This window comes from Chelonia mydas, chromosome 1 (assembly GCF_015237465.2).
Source record: "Chelonia mydas isolate rCheMyd1 chromosome 1, rCheMyd1.pri.v2, whole genome shotgun sequence".
Taxonomy (NCBI): domain Eukaryota; kingdom Metazoa; phylum Chordata; order Testudines; family Cheloniidae; genus Chelonia; species Chelonia mydas.
This window is the reverse complement of record NC_057849.1, coordinates 77863354-77883174: the sequence shown is the minus strand read 5'-3', so window position 1 is coordinate 77883174 and position 19821 is coordinate 77863354. Positions and strand designations below refer to the sequence as shown.

General features: G+C 41.5%; 1 protein-coding gene across 7 annotated transcripts in view; it reads left to right on the top strand.

Moving 5' to 3' along the window:
- Positions 1–19821, top strand: part of KLF12 (Kruppel like factor 12) — a 362839-nt gene that overhangs the window by 55616 nt on the left and 287402 nt on the right. The window contains exon 2 of one of the 7 annotated variants that reach the window (XM_043533927.1): positions 13332–13358. The exons of the other annotated variants lie outside the window; for them this stretch is intronic. The gene's annotated coding sequence lies outside the window, so the exon portion shown is untranslated. The remainder of the gene's footprint in view (positions 1–13331; positions 13359–19821) is intronic. 7 annotated transcript variants of the gene reach the window in all.

Genomic DNA, 19821 nt, shown 5'->3' with positions numbered 1-19821 from the left:
ATTACAATTTCAACTCTACTGAGGTTCTGATAGATCAGAGAGATTTGAGGAAGTTTGCACAAGGGTCTTAGCAAAAAGGGCTTGAGGGGTATCTATCTATTTGTTGTCTGAAATGGTCACAACATCACATGCACATGGCTCTGTGTCAAGCTACTGTGACGCTGGCTATTGAACAGAATAGGTTGCCATGGGTAAGCAAAATGGTGACTGTCAAAAGCTGCAGACAGAACCCTTTGTTTAAACAGGATGGAAATTTTTTGACTAAATAAAGGTCAGAAATGCCAAGGCTATCATTAACTGACACAATCCAGCAAGAAATGATGAGAAAAGTATTATTATAAGAAGTAGGACACACATCATATATAATTTATCAGTGTATAGGAAAACACATCTAACATCATGCTGTGCCATCAAGTATCCACTACAGGATCAGGAAATAGCGATAAGATGCTGTTTTCCAAAATTCATCACCCCTAAAAGAATCCTCCCTTCATCTAGTAAAAAAGATATTTTTAATTTCCTTGATTAAGAGCCCCATTTTGTGTGTCCATATCCATATGTTTAGAATGGAAGATGATTCATAATTTGATTCTGGGACCCTGAAATGAGAAGCTGCTCTGTTTGCTGTAGCAGCTATTTAAAGGTGTACAACAGGTTTCACATCACACATCATTTAATGCAAAACAATATTATTTCTCAAGCATTGAAATGCTAAGGATTCAAGTTAACCGTATTCAGTCTAAATGAACATGGTGGCAGATTCTTAGTTGGTTTTGAGGAGGGGTAGCCTGCTTTGAATGGCTGCTTCCGAAGTGCTATCTCATGCTGTAATGCATAGTTAATAGAACTAGACAGAATTGTAGCATGCTTGCATTCAGGGGTCATGACTGTGAAGGGTGCCATGATTCAACCTGATATAGCAGTGGGAACCCTGAGACAGGAAGTTGCCTTGTTTACAAGAAGTAGAGAAACCACAGTTGCAAACAAACCTGAAAGATTCCATTGTGGCTTTCATTATGAATAGCAAGCAAGAGTGCTGAGAATTAGTGTTTTTAAAACTAAATACCAATGGTGAGACACTGGAAAGATGAAAATATTCCTCTCAAAGTCTCCAAATGAAAAAAGTACATGATTGTATTGCTACATCTGTCAGAACTGCTGTAATATGCTGAAGTAAATATAATATGAACTTGCTGCTGTTAGGGTGGGGAGGGAAAGAAAGGGGCAACTCTCATTCCCCTGGAGCTATTTGAATCTGAGATTAGAAATATATAGTGTGAGCTCTGTGAAATCTGTTTGGAAATTTCTCGCTTGACTGGGTTAAAAGACAACTCCAGTCAATATCTTTGCTCCATTACAGAAATTAAAATACTTTTTCAGTAACTAAAATACATGCCAAAAAAAGATAGGCCTCACTAGTCTGACTTTTGTTGAAACTCTGTGTTCTTATTATGATTTGAATGCCAAGTAAATCCGTTTCTTTCAATCACAAAATGTCTTGGTGTTCAGACTGAGAGTACTGACCTGTAAAGAAACTCTCAGGATTACAGTTTAATTATAAGGAGCACATTCTCCCCTCAATATGCTGGAGATCCATGGGAGTTCCAGACGTGGGTCATGGGGAGAATAAGCCCTCAAGTGATGCATCTGCTCCTATATAAGTAGTCTATATTTATGCATAAAGCACCATATGCAAGCAGTTATTAATCTTTGTCTATAACAACAAATTAGACAGACATACAAACCAAACTTTCTGGCTAGCATACTATTGTGAAATAGTAAGTGTCAATCAACTACTGGTACTCATCCTTAGCCTAATTAACATGAGAATTACTTAGGTTGCAAAGGGTGTGCTAAGAATTCTGACCCCTCCCTCCCCCGCAAATCTGTTAGTTTCAATGAAGCTGCAAGAAAGATGAAGTTGGCCTTTGACTTGCTATTTTTCTTGTTGGAAATACTTGCATTAACCAACTTCTGAAAAATCTGTTGTTTCACTGCTATTTTGCTGGCTTTTCATTCCTTAGATTTTACACTCCTTATCTTGTTACTCTTTAGGTGCGGGTGAGTGTCTTTTTTAGTTGAATTTCAGCAGATGTTTAAAACGGACACTAAACATTGGTAGTTTAAACAGGTAGGCCCAACCTTCGACCTGCCTGTTGTTTACACTATATTGTAGGTGTAAATGTTGTTCTTTGGGTTTTGGGGAAGTTGGTGGGTATGCTGTTGTATTGCTGTTTTTAATTTGTGGTGAAGGTGCCTGGAACTCTGGGAAGGGGCTCTGTTCTGTACAATTGAGGTAAATACAAAAGCATTTATAAGATAGTGGAGGAAAAGTGATATTAGATAGTAATTGAAAAATTTAGGCCATTATGCCGTTAAATCCTCTATTGTAAAGCGAGCTCTTGCGGGGGGAGGAGGCAGCGCTAAGGTTGGGAGTGCAACCTTCACATTGACAGCCAAGCCTTTCAAAAATGCATAGTGATTTTTTGGTGCCCAGCATCAGACCTTAAAAAGGCCAGATTTTAAGAAAGTACTCAGCCTCCCTTTCAAGGTGTCTGAAGATGAGCACCCAAAAATTGAAAGAGGTAGGTGCTGAGCACTTCCTGGAAATCAGGCCCCTTTAAGGTGTCTGTCTCAGTTTTTAGATGCCCTATTTTGGGGACCTTGAAAGAGGGTGCTTAATACTCTTGAAATCAGGCCCCTTTAAGGTATCTCAAGTTGGGCACCCAAAAACTGAGTAATCTAAAATCATCAGTTGGCACCAGTTTGTCAGAAGTGACATTTCTTAAGTCTTTGTTAAATCATGTAGCTATTAATATCCGCTTTGGGATGAATGGAGCCCTCACTTCTGGTGCCTTTGCATGTGGTTCTGCTAGGGAACAGAGGAGCTGAATTTGGGAGGCACAAACTCCTGTATGGCCCAGAGCCAAGGCAATGGGAGTCAGACGATGGGTGGGCCAGTGAAAGGGTGATTGGTAAGATTTAGGGCCATAGGATTAGGGACACACATGGTCATTCGTGGAGTAGCTCTGTAAACTGCTGTGTGGTCCTGGGGAGTGAGGTCAAAGCATCTTCCTAAGAACCCAGCACAGCTATTTGGCTTCGGTGCTTTGTTGGTTGGATTTCTTGTTGTCATCTAAGTAAAGTTATTATAGTTGATTTAAAAGGCATAAATTGTATTATTTGCATCTGGAGAGATAAGAAAATCACTGGTCATAAGGATGGCATACTTCTGAAATATCAAGGGGATCAGAGTGTTTCTAAAAAGAAAGGAAGAAAAATAAACAAGGTAAAAGTGGTTGTATATAGATAAGGCTGTAAGGAAGTTGTGATTTTTTTTTTTTGGTTTAAAAGTTATAGTCACAGTTTTTAAACATGTGGTTTTGGTGCAGTATTCCAGGGTATGCAACCTGCCTGGCAAAGCAGAGCAGCGGCACAGAAGAGATCCTGCGAGACCTGCTTGGCTCTCGAGGGCAAGCATGATGGAGATGCAGCTGGGCCAAATTTGAATGATAGAAGGGCAGTTGGGCCAAATTTCAGTGAGTGCTTGTCTGCACTTGAAATGCTACAATGGTATAGCTGCTCCTGTTGGCGTAGGTAGTCCACGTCCTCAAGAAGCGGTTTCTATGTCAACGGAAGAATTCTTCTGTCAACCTAGTGCTGTGCACATGAAGGATTAGGTTGTTTTAGCTGTCTCTCTCAGGGGTGTGGATTTTTCACTCCCCTGAGAGATGTAGCTGTGCTGATGTAAGTTCCCAGTGTAGACCTGCCCTGCCTCGATTGATGATGTGATCTTGCACATGGGGTTACAGTGTCATTCAAATTTTCAGCAACTATAAAAAGTTGTGGTGTGCGTTAAAAGTCCTGGTTTCCACAACAAATTCATGGGCTGCTGTTTTCTGTGGGAAAATGGCCAGTGTCTACTTTGATGCAAAACTGAAGCCTTTTAAATGTGTGTACAAAGACTGCTGCAATATTTGTCACAGTGACATGAGAAGTGGTTGCAAGAACAGATTTATTTTCCTAACTCTGGTTGGAATATAGGAGTTTGAAGTTGTTGAATAGTTGTGTTCCATTCAAGGAGCAGGTGAGATGGAGTATAAAGACATGAATGAAGTGCTTTGAAAAGAACAAGGTGCCCCAAACCACATAACTGAGAGATATATATTTCACTTAAGAAACCAAAGAGAAGAAGTAAAGCTGTCTGCTTTCCTGGATACTCTTAACAAGCTGTCCACCCCAGTGTTCCCTCTAATTTTTCCCATCCATGTGCGGAATTAATTCTGTTATGTGTACCAATATGGAGGTGATGTGTGTGATGGGTTGGGTCACAGAAACCCTCTTGGGACTGCCACCTGATGTGCTGAGACAATCTCTGAGCCCGTTTTCCCTGGCACCTTGGGACTTCAGAACCCTGCCTGGTTGAGCCAGACACGCTTGCCTGCTGCAAACACAGCCCCAGGTCTGAACTCCGTCCCTCAAAAGCTGCAGGCTTAACTGAAAACAGCTTGAGAAGTGCTCCTGTCTCCAGCACCCAGCTTCCCAGTTCCAAATGGGATCCAAACCTCAAATAAATCCGTTTTACTCTGTATAAAGCTTATATATAGGGTAAACTCATAAATTGTTCACCCTCTATAAGACTAATAGAGAGATATGCACAGCTGTTTGTTCCCCCAGAAATTAATTACTCGCACTGGGTTAATTAATAAGGAAAAAGTGATTTTATTAAATTATAAAAAGTAGGATTTAAGTGGTTCCAAGTAATAACAGAACAAAGTAAATTACCAAGCAAAATAAAACAAAAACATGCAAGTCTAAGCCTAATACAGTAGGAAACTAAATCCAGGTAAATCTCACCCTCATAGATGTTCCAGTAAGCTTCTTCTTTGACAGACTAGACTCCTTCCTAGTCTGGGTCCAGCAATCACTCACAGCCCTGTAGTTACTGTCCTTTGTTCCAGTTTCTTTCAGGCATCTTTGAAGACAAAATGGAGGGGTTTCCAGGGCCTTATATAGTCTTTCTCTTGTGGGTGGAAACCCCTTTGTTCTCCTGTGTAAAATCCCTTCAACAAGATGGAGTTTAGAGTCACCTGGGCAAGTCACATGTCTATGAATGATACAGCTTTTTGCAGGCTGACGCCATTGTTTACACATTAGTTTGAACGTCCCCAGGAAAGCTCTGATGTGGATTGGCATCTCCCAAAGTCCATTGTCAGTTAAAGTGTTTCTTGATTTGGGCACTTACTGAAAATAGTCCTTTCTCAAGAAGCTGACCAAGTGCTTCACTGAGGCTACTTAGAATCAAACAAGGACATAGCCAATATTCATAACTTCGAATACAAAAATGATACACACATATAGACAGTATAATCATAACCAGCAAACTACAACCTTCCCATAGACGTCCCACTTGGCCTCCTCTGTATAAGAACTGGTGCAGCCATAGGACCCTGGTTGCAACAATGATCTATACTGTCACAGTTTGTCAATAACGTCACAGTGTGTGACACATCACCTTCATATTGGTGCACATAACAAAATTCATGTGGCAGAGTGGGGCTGAGGAGTTCAGAGTCTGGGAGGGGGCTCAGGGTTGGGGAAGAGGATTGGGGTGCTGGGGGGTGAGGTGGGGCTGGGGATGAAGAGTTTGGGGTGCTGTGAGGCTCCACCAGGGCTACATGGGGAGAGAGAAACCTGGGCTTGGCTGGGGGAGGGGCGCCTGTTCCCCGGCCGCGGCAGGTCGGGGCCTGGGCTGGGCCGGGGGAGGGGTGCCTGAATACAGACTAACAGGGCTGTTACTCTGAAACCTGTCCTCTGGTTGTGGCAGGTTCCGGGCTGGGGGAGGGGTGCCATGGCTGGGGGAGAGGCATCTCTCCTCCCCCCCGCACACAACTGCAGCCCTGAGTGTAAGCGGCCATGCAGATTAGAGGGAATTTAGGTCCACACACTGTTATGTAGATAATCTTTAATAATCCCCGAGGGCTTTTTTGGTATTTAGGATCAGAAATCCAGAATTTAGGGAGAGGTGGACAAATATTGTTTCTATGAATGAACGTAACCTGGAAGAGCACATTGGCAACCTCTTTGGTGTTAGTATGACAACTGAAACATACGGCAGTTTGATAGAGCATATCTTCCTGCATACCGTGTAAAGGAAGGAAAGCACAGTCCACAGGCCATATCAAATAGTAGATGGAAGTTTTCATGCTTATTACTGTAGAAAAATTGAAGTGTCAGTAGAGAAGATTTGGGGCATGGGAGTAGTAATACCAGAAAGCTTGCAAGCTACAGAGTTAAGTATATTGCCTCAGTATCACCAAGGCATGTGATTTCTTTTCTTTTCTTTTTTTTTCTCTTTTTTTTTTTTGAGTTTTATAGTTTTTGGGGTGTGTGTGTGTGTGTGTGTTTACTTTATTAAAAAAATAAATAAATTCCATGATATGGATATATTTGTCTTGGTGCCAACAGAACATCCAGTCCCAAGAACCTGACAAGGCCCTTCTTCACTACATTTCAGGAAGTCTGTATTAGAGATCCCTACATGTCCAAGCCTTAGGAACTATGTTGCTTTCATTTCATGAGATGCACATGGAATGAGGCAGGCAAAGCTCCTTTTCTATCCACAGCTGTGTTTATATTTGGCAAAGTGTATCTTTCCACTCTCCTCATGCTTCAAAATGGCTGAAAAGTTTTATTCTCTAACTTTCCAAAACAAACCCTCCAATTCAGGCAGAGACCAAGCCTGGAAAATTTCATACCGAATGGTGAGAGTTTCTGAAAATTAAGTGGCTGTAAGCCGGGGGGGTTAGTATAGCAATAATGGAGATTTTTTTTTTTAAAATTACATTTTGAGCTACTTATTTTGATGTTACCTTAGAATATAATGTACGTGTGGAGGGAACTACCTTTGAAAGTAGAGAATGTAGGGGGTGGATGTAGAAATATGGAATTATGTTTAGGACACCATATGTTTAGCGCTTTGGGAGAAACTTTGAAATATGTTGGAGCTCACTAGATGCCTTGTCTTTTTTAGTTAACAATCTGAGTGTGAACTTAAATAAATAATTGTACAGCATTTGGTAATATTCATGTAACAAAATCTACTTCCAGTGTACTCCAAGTGAAAAAGAGGTGGTATATACCACATAGATCCTGCTCCTCCCTTCTTTAGGAGCTTCTGGATGTGCTGCCATAGACAATCCCTCCTGCCTCCTCCTCCTGTTTAATGATCCTCCAAATTACCCAGATTTCACCACTACCATGGAGGCCATTCCTTCTGCCCTGAGGCCCTAATCCTCCTTTGATCACCCATATTCCCACTACTAAGGGCATATAAATACATAGCAGCACACATATAAAAATCCTGTAAACCTACTAAACCAAAACACTACATTGCACATGCAGTTCTCCTCTTAGGGAGCGGTTAAGAGAGAAAACAAACCATATGTGGCTGATGTTATTTACTGCACTACTGGAAGGCACTCAGATACTGTGGCGGTGTGGACTGTATAAGAAACTATAAAGAATAGAATTAATACCTCTTGATTAGATATCTCCAATCCTCTCTGGATCTTGCATGCTTCCACTGAGATAAACCCTGTGGTTGACAGACTCCAAGGCTGCTTTTTAATTATTTCTGATTTTTTTTTTTTTACCTTTTTCTATCAATGGGCAATGTGATTTAGATCAAGTAAGAACTTGATCCAAACCTTTTTGAGCTATAAATAGGTTTATCTAAAAGCATTTCGCACCTCTACCCAAACAGAAGGGCCAATATACCATGTTGAGAGGCTGTTTCTGTGGCTCAATTAATATTCTTATAATATATCTAGCTAAAAAGATTGAGATAAAGATCTGGGCTCTGTAGTGCTAAATTGAATCTCGAAATCTTTTGTTCTCAGCTCACGGCTACTCTCTATCAGTATGCCATGCAGACACTGAGACTTGTTTTGATTTGAACTTGAGGTAAACTTTAACACGGGAAGAAGCATGAATTTGTGTTTGTAACACCAGGCTAGGAATTGGGAGAGTTGTGATCTTTTCCTATCTGTAACTGACTTATATTGGGAAAGTTACTTAGCTTTTCTGCATCTCAGTTTCCACATGTGTAATTGGGAATGATAATGTTTGTTTCAGAGGCAGCGGTGAGCTAAATTAGACTTTGTAAGATGCTTGAAGATCGATCCTTGGATAGAAGGAAATATTTGTTGCTAATGATGATGATAAAAACACTGTTCTTCTTTAAAACACCTACCACTACCTTCAAGAATGGAAGGTGCTGTAAAGAAGTGAAAAACATTTTTTAATTTATTCATGAGTAATCAGACTTTTGATATATTTCCTATTTCTGGGATTCAGAATTTGAGGCAAGCTAGGTACAGCTATTTCCATGTTAAGCTTTTATTAATGGATCTTTTTTCCCCCATAAGAGTTGGTGAGACTGTACCAAATCAGAAGTCTGTTCTTAACACTTGTCAAAATGCATAAATAGCTTTGCTCAGAACATACTGTGGGCTCTATCTTGTTATGCCTGTTGAACACATGAAAAGGGTTAAAGGAACCAGCCTCTCCAGACTCATTTTCAATATTTAATTCTCTCTTGTGAAACCTACAATATAAATAAATATTTGAAATTGGAAAATAAATATTTGAAAAAGGGATACATTCACTTTGTTACAATCTATATAAACTCAGTATATACTGGAAGATGAAACTCCATAATGAATGTAAAATAAAGAGAAATACATTAAAAGAAGATTTTGTGTAACAAAAGAAATATGGGGATTTTGTCCTTTTAAATAAAATAGTTAAATTTGTAGCAAAACAGTATACATCAGTGCAATAGACATAAAACAAAGATTATTATTAGAGTATAAATCTTGTGCACAATAATTCAAGACTTCCTTTAAGGTTGCCCTTTGGTACTTGAGAAATTCTGCTCATTCAGGCTGAGTAACCCCTCTTTTTTTTCTTTAGAAAAGACAGGGAAAATAATATTTCTTTTTCATTATCACCATAGTAAGGAGCAGAGAGGAGACTTTGTGTCAGGGCTTGTAAAATTTCCATGATAATTTTGCAAGGCTGCAATAGGTCAAATTTTGGTCAGTGCTTTGAAAATGGCCTAACCATCTGCCAAATCAGCACACCTGTTCCCTGCAAAGGCAGTGTTGATGTGTGCCCATATTCTTTCTGGCTGCAGTGTCTTGTTGGCTCTGTAGATTGCTTTTGCTGAGGTCATGAGAACCATACCCAGGAATTGCCCTGCTCTGCTCCTGGCGAGAGGGCAAGTGGTGTAGCATTTCTGTAGGAAACATAATACTGTAGGAGCAACTAACTTCTACCCCTGTTGGGTGCAGATTTTCTGACAGCCACTTACATACAGCACCCTTATCCTGGCTTTTTATCATGTGGGTGATGTTTATATCTAGAGCCTCCTGTAATCTGTGGCCATGGGGATTTGTGTTGAATTCACCTCCTCACGACAGAATTGTGCTACAGGATCTGAGTTTTCATTTATAAAAAGATAGCCTTATGTTTGCAAAGAAAACCTTCCAAATTTGAATAAAGAATGTAAAGTGATATGAGTGGTCTGTATCAACAATTTGAAAGCTAGCTTGGAGAGGTATGCCCTGCCCCCCATTCATCCTATTTGGATTTTAACCGTGAAATAAACTCATAATTGTTTAACAACTTGGCTGCTGATTGTCTGACCAGAACATACTACCAATTTCCTCCTTGTACTCCCAAACCATCTCTTCTTCCCAGGTGCAAAGAGCAGCAACTGTTTTCAAAACCAGCTCCTTCTTAATCAGCTTCGTCATTACACTTGCACATTTTCCGTATAAAGTTCAATAGTACATTGAAAACAGAAAAAAATATAAGGGCAGAGGAAATGGAGTAATTTAATATCAAATAAATATCAAGGAAGTGATTGTACTAGGCTCTTTGACATTTAATTCAGTCAAAACTTAACTTCCTTTAAAAATTTATTTGAAGTTGCCACAGAATCTGAAGCATGTCAGTGCAGCAGAATCCAGCAGAAGTTAAATCAAGCTTGCTGCAGAGTCTGTAACCTCATGTTTATGACTCCTTGTTTTGAAGTACTACCACAAGAATAATCTGAAGGTAGCATACTGCATATTTAAATTTGTAGGTCTCCCAGAACTGTCCTGAATGCAAGTTAGAGCTCTCCTGTATCTTCTCAAAAAATCCAAAAGGCTTCACTATCTATTTTTTATAATACGCTTGGTTTGTGGGCTTGAGTGGTTGTCCCTTTATCTGGCATCCTCTTTTGGCTTGAAGAGCCCTCTGGGCACAATGACGAGTCATCCATCTGTGCACAGGGTAAGAAGGTTTTCATGAATAATATAATTGCAGTATGTACTCATAATTTGGCTATTTCTGCTGGGTATGTATTTATATTACACAGAAAAACTGCAGAAATATAATGTAATTTAACAAATTGTCCTCCCCTGCACATTACAGGGTAGATGAAATTTCTACGCATAAAAGTTCCCACTAGAAGGTGTCATGAGGTAAGAGTCCATCTAGAATGTTCTCTGTTACACCTACTCCCCAATTTCTCAGAGACCCAGTCTCTGCTGTGGATGGAGTTCTCTTTACTACTGTGTTGTAGAAAATTTAAATGAAACTCCAAATGCTTTTACCATCTTTCTGCGGAATAAGTCACTCCTGAAATAAAATGTTTTGTCTTAATGGATATTAAACAAATATATACATCCTTCTTCCCATGAAGTTTTATAGTGTCATCCCTGTTTAGGGTTGCCAACTTTCTGACTGCAGAAAACTGAACACCCTTGCCCTGCCCCTTCTCCAAGGCCCTGCCCCCACTCACTCCATCCCCCCTCCCTCCACTGCTCGCTCTCCCCCACCCTTGCTCACTTGCTCATTTTCATCAGGCTGGGGTAGGGGATTGGGGTGCAGGAGGGCTGAGGGCTCTGGCTGGGGGTGTGGGCTGTAGGGTTTGGGGTGCGGAAGGGGCTCAGGGCTGGGGCAGGGACTTGGGGTCTGGGAGGAGGTTTGGGATGCGGGCTCCAGGCCGTACTTTTATCTCTGGTGGCTCCTGGGAAGCAGCAACATGTCCCTCTGGCTCCTAGGGCTCCTAGGACTCCTAGGCCAGGGGGCTCCACGTGCTGCTCCATCCACGGGCCCAGCCAATGGGAGCTGTGGAGCTGATGCTCGGAGTGGCGTCTGCGCCATTGGCAAGGCCAGTGTGCTGAGCCCTCCTGGCCGCCCATGCACCTAGGAGCTGGAGGGACATGTTGGCCCTTTCTGGGAGCCGTGCGGAGCCACCTGCTGCAGCCAATTGGACTTTTAGTGGCCCAGTCAGCTATGCTGACCGAAGCTGCCAGGATCCCTTTTTGACTGTGCATTCCAGTAAAAAATCGGACACCTGGCAACCCTATCCCTGTTGTGCTGTTTACATCATAATCTGTCTCTCCTCTCTTACATTTTCCTGATAGGTGAAACGTAGATATTTGAATGATAGAGGTTTAATAGCATGATCTCGATGTTATTTAGGTTTGTGCTTCTATCTTATTGGACAACAGGAAGAGGGAGGTATGGAAGCCCGTGATCACTAAAGGATTAAAATAATTTTATTTAAATAAATACCTCAAATGGGCACTGATGACATGTTTTTCAGTATACTTGGACCAGCGTACTCTACATTTCAAAAATATATAGGTCTACAGCATGCTCAATTACTTTAATTAATTATAGTTTACAACTAGTTTCCTTACTTTGTGTGAGGTAATTGCTACATGCAGTTTTGAGATTTTCACCAGTATATTATAAGAGCTACATGCAATAAGAGAGAAGTTTCTATTCAGTGCATTGTCTGCCTTTTAGTTTTCCAGGAATATTTTGTGGGAAGGAGACTGGCTGCTAAAGTGGACTAGTGCCTTTTACGTCTGCAATTCAGATCAGAAACAAAATAAGCCATTCTTGTTCAGAGTGGATATGTGTGTGTGCATCATAAATATTTCCACACAATCTGGCTCAGTTTGAGAATTAACAGTTCCTATTTAGTAGGAGGGATTCAGTGCTAAAATATTAGTCTTTCATAAGAATCCCAAATTTATCCCCAATTATTTTTTCATTCAGATTAATCCCCAAAGGGATTTTTTTTTTCCTGTTTAGTTTTACTGTACATCATCTTTCAGCCATTGTATTTGGTCTTTAAAACCTGGTGGCCAAAACCACTAGATTCTAAACATATAGGGAGAAAATCTGCTGGTGTTACTCACTTGTGTGGTACTATTAAAGCCAATCAGACTGTACAAGTAAGGTGAGTAGAACCTCTTTTGTTATATGCATCAATCTGGTGCTCAGAAGTAAAGAAATAACCAGTAGCCAGTGGTAGGGTAGTCACTTTTTATTGCATAATTTTCCGCTTTTTCATTTTACCTCTCCAGAATTGTTTCCTATTCCAGTGTGTTTCAGGGTTATTTTCATTCAAAATTATTTATGGCTTTCATGTATTGATTGGCAAGGATGTAATTTATGCTCTGCTTTTTTAGAGGCAACCATGTATCCATCAGAGGGAAACTAAGTTAACTAACAAGTGTCTTTCTGAGAGCTATACTGATATTTGTGATGCTGATTCATAAGTACACAAGGTTGGTTATATGCTCTGAGGGCCTCAAGCAAAAGCAATGCCCTGAGTTTCTTTAGGGAATGCTAGGGAGCTTCCTCCATCTTTGGTCATGAGTGAGAAGGGTGAGATTTACCATCCTTTGCGATGACAAGTCAGAACAGGACTCAGAGCTCTGAAATGGTCATTTACACTGCTTATTTGGAAGGACGGCAGTACAGACACAAAGATAGAAGTAAGAGATGTGGGCCTGGGTTCTTTAACAAATGGAGAAGACAAAAATTAGTGTTTCACAAATGGAAAAGGAAAAAAAATCAATACGGAAAGAGTTATTTTCAGTTTAAAACTATAAGAGTTTGGATTAGGATCCCTCATGAATTCATGCTTTTCTGTTTTCATTTGAGTGTCTCACAAGTTCCTACTGTTGAAGAAATATAGCCTGCATACTGCAAAGAACATCTGATATTCGATTGGCTCTTTAAATGTAAAGGCTTTTCTCACTGGGTTTTTTTTCTTCTCTGGTTGAGAACACCTAATCATTCTTATTTAAGTCAGTTTAATTAAACTGATGTTTAGTTCTTCATATAGAAGTATTTGTATTTATTAAGTTTTGACCAGGAAGTGCACCAGCCTTCTCCTAGAACATGTTTTGACAATATTTAAAGCATACGAATCAAACTGTAGTTATTGATCTGTGTTTGTTTCTTTTCAACAGACTGTGGTTCCATCTGGCCACCTGATGGTAAGAATGCCCTTATATAGCATTATCCATGTTTAAAATGAAATTACGGCACTCTGCTCTGCAATGTGGTATGTGCTCCCTAAAGGGTACCTGCGTGGGTGATATAATCACAGGGCATTCAGCCACTCTTTCCTTGAATACAGCACCCTGTTGGGCACAGTGCCATATTTTCACTTCAAAATTCAGTACTTTGTCAAATCTGATCACAAGAGTAGTATTGCCAAAACTATGATACCATTCCTGTAATGGAGATAACTCCAGTTGCACTGTGCTACTTTTCTAGTCTATTTCTGTCTAATGCAGGGGTGGGCAAACATTTTGGCCCAAGGGCCACATTTGTGTATTGAAATTGAGGTTGGGGTGCAGAAGGGGCTGAGGGCTCTGGCTGGGGGTGGGGCAGAAATGAGGAGTTCAAAGTGCAGAAGGGGGCTCCAGGCAGCTCCAAGCTGGGGCAGGGGGTTGTGGTGTGGGGTGGGGGTGAGGGCTCTGGATAGGAGGTGCAGGCTCTGGGGTGGGGCTGGGGATGAGGAGTTCGGGGAATAGGAGGATGCTCCGGGCTGGGGCTGACGGGTTCGGAGGGCAGGAGGGGGATCAGGGCTGGGGCAGGGGGTTGGGGCGTGGGAGGGGCTCGGGTACAGGCTCTGGGCGGTGCTTACCTCAAGCAGCTCCCGGAAGCAGCGGCATGTCTCCTCTCAGGCTCTTATGCAGAGGCGCTGCCAGCCTGCTCTGCATGCTGTCCCATCTACAGGCACCGCTCTGCAGCTCCCATTGGCAGCAGTTCCCGGCCAATGGGAGCTGCAAGGGTGGTGCTTGGGGCAGGGGTAGCACATGGTGCCCCCTGGCTGCCCACAAACGTAGAAAGTCAGAGTGGGGACATACCGCTGCTTCCGGGAACCGTGCGGAGTTGCGGCATGCGCGTGTGGAGTGGCTCCCAACCCCTCTCCCCGGCAGGAGCTCAAGGGCCAGATTAAATCGGTTGGTGGGCTGGATGTGGCTTGCAGGCCGTAGTTTGCCCACCCCCGGTCTAACGCATTGGGAGACTCAGCCTGGTCCTATAACAAGTAGAACCACATGCCGTATGTGAAGCGCCTCTGCCTCATTTGGGACTGCACATGAGTGCAGGGGCCCTTCTGCAGATGGGCGTTTGCAGGAGTTTGGCCTTGCTGACTGCAGGGGCAAACAGGGAAACTGACCTACAGCAAAAAGAAAAGGAGTACTAGTGGCACCTTAGAGACTAACCAATTTATTTGAGCATAAGCTTTCGTGAGCTACAAGTCAGTTATAGCTCACGGAAGCTTATGCTCAAATAAATTGGTTAGTCTCTAAGGTGCCACTAGTACTCCTTTTCTTTTTGCGAATACAGACTAAGACGGCTGCTACTCTGAAACCTGACCTACAGCAACGTGCTATCATTTTCAAAAGAAAACTGCAAAATCAGAGACTGTCTCATCCGTGTCCTTTCAGTTATAATAATATTGGGTGTTGCTTCCAACAATAATAGTAATAGGTTAAAAAAATCGACAGGAGTGTAATTTTTAAATAAGCTGTGTCATATTCTCTATTACAGTAAGGCCCCCCTGCTTTGGTAAGGTAAAGGAGCCTTGCCCTAGAAGTAAGTTACAGTTGCACGTACTGTAAGGCTTTATTACACTGTCATTAGTGGTGTAAAGGGCCTTAATGTACATGAGAATTTGCCTCGATTGTGTCTGTTTAATTCCCTGATGAAAGTAGCATGTTGCACAAATAGAGGAACATTAATAGAAGCCCTGTTGAGGAATCCCAAGGCGGCTGTACAGCAAGTAGTACAACAAAGAGAGGATGACAACAAAAGTAAGACACGGTAACATTTTCAAAAGTCCTTAAGTGACAGAGGCACCTAAATCCTTTTGACTTTTCCTGGGACAGAGGTGTCTGTCACTTAAGCACTACTGAAAATTTACCAATAATTAACATGCAATTATAAATTGTAAAAATTAAATCAATAAACATTAAAATAATAAATTAATGGATTCTGTGCCCAGTGTGCCAGTGCTTAGAGAGAGATTTTAAAACAGGAATTCCATTTCTTCTTTTTATTCTTCTCTGTATTGTTTCTAAGGCTATGTGACTTCCTTGTTACTGCAGCTTGTGAAATTAAACTGGCACATTATAAGAGGAGAGGTTTCTAGCAAAAGGAATCCTTTCTATATGGTTTCAGAAAAGGCTGAGTTATTTGTTCGAATTTTTTTGGAGAAATTGCAAGAAAGCATAAAAGACAAATAGAAAAATGAAATTCTTCATGGCTCCATGGAGACTGGCATTGTGGGGAATTGTTTTATTATATGCATGTATGTGTCTGTTTGGAAAAAATAGCCAAAAGTGCTGCAAGAATCAGAGAAATTCACTGCTTGAAGATTATAAGGAGAAAATTGGTAGTGTAGCAGATATCTCCTTGCTGAATGCGTCTCATGTTGTAGGTGAACCAAATGATATTTGTTGCTTTGTTCAATTTTTCTAGCATGTATCTAAATGCTGTTTGGCAACGGAAGTGTATGGAAAGATTATAGGGTAGCAGAAAAGTACCCTGTTCTTCTCATCACGGTTTCAGAAAAAATCCCAGTACCTGGGTATTGCTGTGGCTCCACTGCGAGATGGAGCTCGCAGCTCCTATAGTCTATTCAGCTGCTGTTAACTACTGTTACTGTCACTGAGGTAGTGTTAGGTTTGTGTAACTGCCTGGAAAATTCAGATGTCCTCATACCTTGGTGAATGTGTACACTGAGATGGAGGGTCATTCATATGGATCTTAGGCTTTCAGAGCAAGGCCAAACTTTGCTCCAATCCCCTCCACCCCCCTTAAATGATTATTTAAAATACTCTTGTAGGGATTGGGAAAGTGAGATAATCTTAGGATAAAACACGCCTCCTTTGCTGGAGGTAGCTGAAGTGGCGCCTGGCAGCTTAGGCTCTAGAGTGGTAGCCGTGTTAGTCTGTATGAGCAAAAATAACGAGGAGTCCTTGTGGCACCTTAGAGACTAACAAATTTATTTGGGCATAAACTTTCGTGGGTTAGAACAGTAACAGGTGTGAGTAACAGTAGGGAGAAATTAGTACTGGGGAAATTAAGTTTAGGTTTTGTAATGATCCAACCACTCCCTGTCTCTGTTCAGGCCTAATCTGATGGTATCCAGTTTGCAAATTAATTCCAGTTCTGCAGCTTCACGTTGGAGTCTGTTTTTGAAGTTTTTGTTATTGAAGAATTGCCACTTTTAGGTCTGTTATTGAGTGACCAGAGAGATTGAAGTGTTCTTCTACTGGTTTTTGAATGTTATGATTCCTGATGTCAGATTTGTGTCCATTTATTCTTTTGCATAGAGACTGTCCGGTTTGGCCAATGTACATATGGGGATCGTCCTTCAGGATAGGCTGTAGATCCTTGATGATGCGCTGGAGAGGTTTTAGTTGGGGGCCGTAGGGGACGAGAGCTGAGGAAGCGTTGTTCTAAGTCAGCCATAAAAATGTTGGCATACTGTGGGGCCATGCGGGTACCCATAGCAGTCCCGCTGACTTGAAGGTACAAATTGTCCCCAAATCTGAAATAGTTGTGGGTGCCACTCAATAACAGACCTAAAAGTGGCAATTCTTCAACAACAAAAACTTCAACAGGTCATTACAAAACCTAAACTTAATTTCCCCAATACTAATTTCTTTCTACTGTTACTCACACCTTCTTGTCAACTGTCTGTAATGGGCCACTCTCTTACCACTTCAGAAGTTATTTTTCCTCCCTTTGTATTCTTCTGTTAATCGATCTATCTCGTTAGACTGACCTCACACTTGGTAAAGCAACCCCCATCCTTTCATGTATTTATACCTGCTCCTGTATTTTCACTCCATGCATCTGATGAAGTGGGTTCTAACCCACTGTCATAAATATAAAGGGAAGGGTAACCACCTTTCTGTCCACAGTGCTATAAAATCCCTCCTGGCGAGAGGCAAAACCCTTTCACGTGTAAAGGGTTAAGAAGCTAAGATAACCTTGCTGGCACCTGACCAAAATGACCAATGAGGAGACAAGATACTTTCAAAGCTGGAGGAGGGGGAAACAAAGGGTCCATCTGTCTGTGTGATGCTTTTGCTGGGAACAGATCAGGAATGCAGTCTCAGAACTTCTGTTAGTAAGTAATCTAGCTAGAAATACGTTAGATTTCCTTTTGTTTAATGGCTGGTAAAAAGCTGTGCTGAATAGAATGTATATTCCTGTTTTTGTGTCTTTTTGTAACTTAAGGTTTTGCCCAGAGGGATTCTCTGTGTTTTGAATCTGATTACCCTGTAAGGTAGTTACCATCCTGATTTTACAGAGGTGATTCTTTTACCTTTTCTTTAATTAAAATTCTTCTTTTAAGAACCTGATTGCTTTTTCATTGTTCTTAAGATCCAAGGGTTTGGGTCTCTGTTCACCTGTACAAATTGGTGAGGATTTTTACAAGCCTTCCCCAGGAAAGGGGGTGTAGGGCTTGGGGGGATATTTTGGGGGAAGACATCTCCAAGTGGGCTCTTTCCCTGTTCTTTGTTTAACACGCTTGGTGGTGGCAGCATAGGGTTCAAGGACAAGGCAAAGTTTGTACCTTGGGGAAGTTTTTAACCTAAGCTGGTAAGAATAAACTTAGGGGGTCCTTCGTGCAGGTCCCCACATCTGTACCCTAGAGTTCAGAATGGGGAAGGAACCTTGACATGGTCCTTCCCTCTTCATTACACCAGCTTTACAAGGTACTTGTTTGGTGGTCAACTTAAGGTTTGTAGAAGTCTCAGACCCTGAAGCTACTGTTTTGCAAGTTCTTTCCTGTGTGATTCAGCATGTATGAGAATCAGGCCTCCTATCAGTCACAGACAGGAAGCTTTGGCACTAACTGAAGTGCCAATCTACACAATGGGGAGACATACAAGGCAGTAGCACTAGGAGAGGAGCCTTTTTAAAATAAATGTATAAAGAAAGAAAATATAAGATAAAAAGAAAGATGGAGACTGAAAGGGAAAGGATTTGAACAAAAGCAACCAGAAGGGGGGAAAAGAGATAACATTAGAGAGGAAAAGGTTTCAGCATATAAAATAACTAGTTACGGCAATAGGTTACGGCAATAGGTCAGAAGAGAAAGCACTAGCTTCTACAGCAGGCTCGCCTCCTGAGGCTTGGAGCAGCAGGATTTCTCTGGATGGAGCACAGAGGGAAAGCAAGGTTTATGGAGGGGCACTAGGACATGAATTGAATTGGTGTTTTGCAGATGGCATCACTGAGATTATCAGGAGCAGAGGGATTCAAGTAGGCTGCTCAGGAAAAGCTCCAAGGTGTTAGAGAAGGCAGGACTGGAATTGCTAGCATGTCTCTGCCTGGCTCCATCCTAGGAACTGCCCATGATTTACCAGACAGGCAGTCCCACTTCTGTGAACCCCAGGAGGTTCATAAAATGGAGCTGTCATGGACTGTCCTTCCGCACAGAGCTGCTCCCCTGCGTTCCTTCTTCTTCCAGTATTAGGTCTCTGGTGGGTGGGGTTTTGTGGGAATGGGAGGAAAACACTGCTCTCATGTAAAAGCACACTGTGGCTTGTCAGAGGACAGTATCACTGATGAAAATCACAGATAATCTCAGAGGGCTTCAGATAGTTCAAAAAGGAAGGTAAATTGGTGAGAATTGGCCTTTGGGAGAAAAATCAGGAGAGGAGAACTCCCAGTGGCCCTTAATTTCCAGGACCCTAGGGGGGAAAAACGCACTTTCATATGTAGACTTGCTAAAGAGTCAGCTAGAAATTTAGATGACATTTTTCATTGAAATTTGTAATTGCGACAGAAAAAACAGATTTTATTTTTTGCCAAAATATGTGAAAGTTTTGAGGTTTTTCCACACTGCTCTAGAAAAAACAGCCAAAAGAATCTGCATCGTTAAAGATTAGAATGTAGTAGTCCGTTCTTGTAGTTCAGGACCTATGTCTAGGATTCCCAAACTTTTTCATACTGTGGACCATATTTTAATACAGAGATTGCATCGTGAATCCCTGTCTTTCCCATTCATGATCATATCATAATGGTGTAACAACAACAGCAATTGCTTACATGGGAAAGTAACACTACAAAAGTACTCAGCATGTTTTCAGCTCGAAGTAAAGAAGAGCCAGTATCATGCCAGTTCTCCCAGAACACCAGCAGGTGCTGTTTGGCTACATTTTGGGATCGTGTACAGCTCAAGCGTTCATGTGGGGTATTCAGAAAAAATGGGTGAACATGCAGAATTGTAAAAAAATTTCCAGTAGAGTCTCTCTCTTTCTCACACACGCGTGCGTGCGCACACACACACACACACACAATGTTAACATTGAGCTTGTCAACATCAATTTTAGACAACTGAAAAAAGTGTTCTTGGGCAAGAAAGTTATGAGTTACAGAATTTTTTGTACGAACTAAGAATATGACTCTTATTATAAAACAGAA